The sequence below is a fragment of the Homarus americanus genome, unplaced genomic scaffold, assembly GCF_018991925.1.
Source record: "Homarus americanus isolate GMGI-L3 unplaced genomic scaffold, GMGI_Hamer_2.0 scaffold4325, whole genome shotgun sequence".
NCBI lineage: Eukaryota > Metazoa > Arthropoda > Malacostraca > Decapoda > Nephropidae > Homarus > Homarus americanus.
The window spans coordinates 25,152-30,816 of NW_024747035.1; the positions used below are offsets into that span (position 1 = coordinate 25,152).

At 37.4% G+C, this 5,665-nt stretch overlaps 1 non-coding gene across 1 annotated transcript; it reads right to left on the reverse strand.

The window, feature by feature from the left end:
- Positions 1-2,025: 2,025 nt before the first annotated feature.
- On the reverse strand, positions 2,026-2,141 carry LOC121879464. Its single transcript, XR_006091336.1, has one exon. It is a non-coding gene; the product is annotated as a U5 spliceosomal RNA (small nuclear RNA).
- Positions 2,142-5,665: the final 3,524 nt, after the last annotated feature.

Below are 5,665 nucleotides of genomic sequence, written 5' to 3' on the forward strand. Positions count from 1 at the left end.
TGTATCTCAATAAACGTATCAATCAACTACGTGAAAATGAGACTACGAACTCATTTTACTTTCCTAAGATCCCTTTTTCAAACTTCGCTTTGACTGAGCTATCGAAGACCAGAATTAAATTGATTTCAAGGTTCAGGATGGCAGTCCCTGGTGAACGGAGCGTAAGACAAGTAGTATTAGGTTACACCCGTTAGATTTTCAGAGATACGTGGCATGACAGTCCCCTTCAGGATAATTAATTAATTTCTTAATTAACATCCTTACAGCAATTTCACCATGAACATCAGATTCTGTGATGTTCATATATGAAAAGGGGGTGACTTCAGCCACAGTTAACAATTACTGGCATCTCTAGTGATGACGTCAATGATACCTCATTCTTAAAGTAGATTCAGATTCAGATTTGCCCCCGAGGGGGCTAGTTTATTGGGCACCCCCTTACATCCTGTGCAAGGTGAAGCGCAGAAGCGTTTACAGCGCCCAACAGGGAAGTATGAAAAGTTCATACTTGCCTTTATGACTCGTACATTAAGGGCGTAAAAGCCTGAAGGGTCATAGGTTTTGTCAAGTTGCATAAAGTGAGAGAATGATGAGTGTGTGGGGGGAAAGTTCCCGGTACATTTTATCTGTTTATGGCAAAGAGTGGCAGGTCCCTAATAATGTCAAATGCCAGGCCTGTCACTAGGAGGAGGGTCTTAAAGTAGATTCTACCCTGACTTATATTGACAATTTCACTAACAGTAAATACAATAGCAGTTTTCAACATCAGTCACAAAGGATCTTGAACGCTTCATCTGTAATCAGACATCTCTAAGTTGACGCAAAGTAAGGGTGTTCTCTCACCAATTCAAATTTCATGAACACCCTGTGCGGTCACTAGGTACCCCTGTATAATAACACCAGAAGCATCTGGCAAGTGTCACAAGTATATACAAATATTATAAAGGTGCTTACTATAGCCTAAGGAAGGAAGGATATTCCTTTAACACATCATCAATATTATTTACATAATATCTGGCCAGTATGGGGAGGATCATCGTGTCTCCGTCAGGGGGTCGTGGGGTAGTGGTCCAACAGGCGTCACGGAAGAGTTGTGTGCGGGGACATCTTAGGAGGTAGTGGATAAGGGTGCGGCTGTCAGGTCTTCTGCATAATGCGCAAGAGCGTTGCTCAGGGGATGCGGGGATACCAATCTCCCAAGCAGAGTCATACCCAATGATGATATGGGCAGCAATCACTTCCCTTTTCCGCGACCCTTTACCATAAGTCATAGACATATGAGAGGTCAGGAAGTTTACGGAGGACATCGTGCTAGGTGAGCCGGGAGTCCAGGGGATGCCTGCTTGGTTTTGTGAACGTAGAGCTTAATATGAATTAATAGGTTTTAACTGACCAACCATGTCATTATGACAATGACAATTACAGTATAACAACAACGTACGATCAGCAGTCTGTCGAGCAGCGAACTTGTAGAAACTGGTTTATTTGGACTATGTAAAATACATTTATTTAGTTGATTTATTCTAATTAGTAAGTTTGTGCATAACAGCCATTAGACTAGTTACTGTGGTTCCGGTTATGAACACCAGAGGACCTTAAATTCCCACCACCAACTGAGAAAAGCTGGCCGTGTCAGTTTTACTCCTGACACCGACTGCAGTCTTGCTCTCCAATTCTCTTGGTGTTGTCTGGGTATGTATTCTCTTTACTTATGAGGCTGACCTGTATTCAACTTGACAGATAAGTCATACTTGTTTTGATTGTAGGTGTAGTATTTAGAATTTAAATTAAGTTGCCATTATGTTTTGCCCTGCAATGTTCGAGCGCGAGTTTTCGTTGTAAATATTTTGGTTTGTTTGAAGTCAAGAGTAATTTTTAATAAGTGCATGAACGTAATTTTATGACAGATCTGTATTCTCCCAACCTGATTTAGATCTGTAATAGTCGGGATAATTGTTCCATCCAGGACGCTGTAGATGTGAAAAGATGTACGATTATTTTCAGCTAATTTTAATTAGTTTTGTGAGCCCATGTGAATGGGCTAAGAACAAATTCATTAAGACTCAATGAGTTCTTCCCCCCCACAAAAATCTTTAGTAAAAGGCGAAAGATTTATGCGTTTTGAAGGGAAACCAGAACTATGGTCGCAAAGTTGTTCAAGACCCCAACAAACATTAACTTAGAACATACTTGGAATTATAGTTCCAGTCAAGAAGGACATTAAAGGTTTTATTGTCCAGTGTCCAGAACAGTTATAAAATAAGATTTATAAGTCCTTCGTAGCATTTAAGACTACCGTGATTGGCAGTCAAAAGTGGTATTACTTAATGTGAATTTTCTTTAAGAGGATTTAATTTACATAATTCCTTTAAATCTGAACAAATATAGCAAATCAACGAGATTGTTATTGTTACAATGTTGTAGTGGATTCCTCCCCTACAAACGCTTGTCGCTGAGTAGCCGACCCCGCGAATTCCCTTGTGTATGACTCGTGGTCTAGGTCAACCAACGCCGCCTTACATGACGGAGGTCAACTATTAAGCCACGCCTACCTCCGCTATATAAGGAACAAGACAAGAAGGATACGACATACGTCGAAATAGCAAAGAGAGCGGTCCAAGAGGCTCATAGACCAGAATCCACCATATTAAACCTGAGTGAGCCAATACATGATAAGGTAATGATTAGTATGATCCATGCACATTTGCACAATATCATTGCACCCGGATCATACAATGAGGAATTAAGGAAAATGTTTAAATTGAATAACCTACCAGAGATGATATTTCCAGAGAATCCACAATCCGAAAAACTATTTCAGGCAACATATGCAAGCGAACTGAGAGAAAGACTACATCTAGACGAACAAAGGTTTGAGCAAGGAGCAACAGCTGATACACAAGGAACACAAGCGACTGATAGAGATCCCAGACAAATGACTAGAAGTGACAAAGAGAAGATAGAAATAACAAAAGGACAGACTATAAGACAAAGGAGTAGGAGGAGAGAAGATAAGATGGAAACTGATCACAATATACAACCTGAATCTGCTGAAGAAATTGGATTAAAAGTTATCACTACAACAAAACATGGAATCCCAACATCGAGACCAACAGGAGGGACAATAGTAAAAAACTGTGAAGGAGGGATATACAAGTGGACATATCAAGAAAAATCCCTAAGTGAAGATTATGTCTGGTCACTAATTACTACGGACAAACTAAAGATTACGACCAAAGACTTTAAAATAGTAGACCCGTCAGAGTTTAGATGATAGGTCTCCACTTCAACAGTCACAATCCAAGTATAAGAAATAATGGACAATAGACAAACAGTAAGAACTTTAAGAATAATACAACACAACGTAAGAAACTGGAAGACCGAGAGAATTAACCTAAGTAATATATATCAAGAAATTGACCCTGACATTATACTAATAAACAGTCACGGTGAGACAGAAAACAACAACATAAAACTCTTTAACTATTATGTAAACCAAAGAAATAAATCGGGCGAGAAAAATGACGGAGTAGCGATAGCGGTTAAAAGAAACTTAAAATTTAAACTAATTGATGACTTCCAGGATGAATTTCTAGCAATAAAAATAAATACAACTCAAGGAGACGTAATTATTGCTACTACTTATCTCCCACCGAGACGACCCTACTTACCTATAGAAGACCTATTAAAATTGGCTAACAATAGTCATCCGATGTACATCTTAGGAGACTTTAACGCCAGACATAGGATTTTTGACAATACAAATAATAACGTCGTGGGAAACGCCCTTAATCAATTAATAAATTTAGGGAAAATCAATCATCTGGGTCCTAACTTTCCAACCTGGAGAAATCACAATACACAATCGACACCAGACAAAATTTTTACCAACAACAAAGCCTTTTTCAATTACCATATAATACAGGGACCTCTTACAGGCAGTGACCATCTGCCAATTATACTAACACTGTCAACAAGCCCCATACAGATACCAATAAAAAAGAGACTGAAAATGGGTAAAACAGACTGGGACAGCTTCAAAGACGACTTAAGTAATCACCACTCGATTAACCTACAAGGGAAAACAACAGAAGATATAGACTCAGAAATGGACAGATTGCACTCAGCAATAAAAACATCTATAACCAAACACACTCCTACTTCACACTTTAGAACATTACCCAACAACAGACTACCAGAAGAAGTTAAATTAATCCAGACCTATTACAATGAAATAAACAGGTATATGGAAAGACACGGCAGTAACAGATGGCTATATACGACACAGATAGCACTACAGATAAAATTAAGAGACGCATGTAAGGAAGCAAACAATAAAAAATGGAATGATATTATAATGGCGGCTGACATGACTAAAGACACAAAAACATTTTGGACTTCCATAAACAAGATGATGGGGCACAACAAGCAAAAAACACCATACATTAAAGACCAAAATGGAACAAAATTGCACGAGGAAAATGAACAAGAGTCAGCATTCAAAAAGGGAATGGGTAAAAGTTTTTAAAATATCAGATGAGGAAAATGAAGATTTTGATAGTGAACACGAAGAAAGGATAGAAGAAGAAATGGGAAGACAAATACATAGAATCACCCCAAGGCAATATATAGACTATAACTTATTATCTAATAATCAAATAATAACCATGGGAGAAATGATGCACTGTCTGAGGAAATTTAAGGAAAAGGCCCCTGGGCTCACAGGTATTACACGAAATATGATCATGAATCTACCTGAAAACATTTTAAATACACTATTAAACATTTATAACGCGTGCTTAATAACTGGTTACTTTCCAGACAAACTAGAATATGCTAAAATCATATTTATTCCTAAGGAGGGTAAGGACAATAAGGAAATATTAAACTACAGGCCAATATCTTTATTAGAAATTACCGGGAAACTATTGGAAAAAATATTAAATTCAAGACTTATAGCCTTTTTAACACAACATGGGAAAACTAACAACAGACAACATGGATTTATGCCCAATAGAAATACCCTAACTGCAATAGCTACAATAACGGAAATAATTGCAATAGAAAAAAGCAAGGGTAACCAGATCAATATAATTTTAAGGGATGTTTCTAAGGCTTTTGATAAAGTTTGGCATTTAGGCTTGAAATCTAAAATATTTAAAACTGGGACTTAACGAATACTTGCTAAGAATATTGTGTAACTATTTAGATGATAGGAGAGCACAAATTCAAATTGGAAACTTTATGGGAACTATGTTTAATCTTGAGAGTGGAGTACCTCAAGGAGGATGCCTTTCTCCAACACTATATACAATTTATACTTCAGACACACCTCAACCTACCCCCTTTAGCGAATATGTAATGTTTGCTGATGATATTACTCAAATAGTATCATACCCAGGAAAATCAACTCAATTTATGGCACTCTACACGGTAAGAGCGATAAAAAACATAAATGATTTTGAGAAAAAATGGAAAATCAGGACAAATAAGAACAAATTCAAGATAATACCAATAGCCAAGATTAAAACAAGTCCAGTAATAGTCGACCAGGAACTATACCCATACGACACTGAAGGCAGGATGCTTGGATTAAAACTAACAAAAAGAGGATATATAACATACTTAAAAGATAAAGAACGACAGGCAAGAATAAGATTATCAA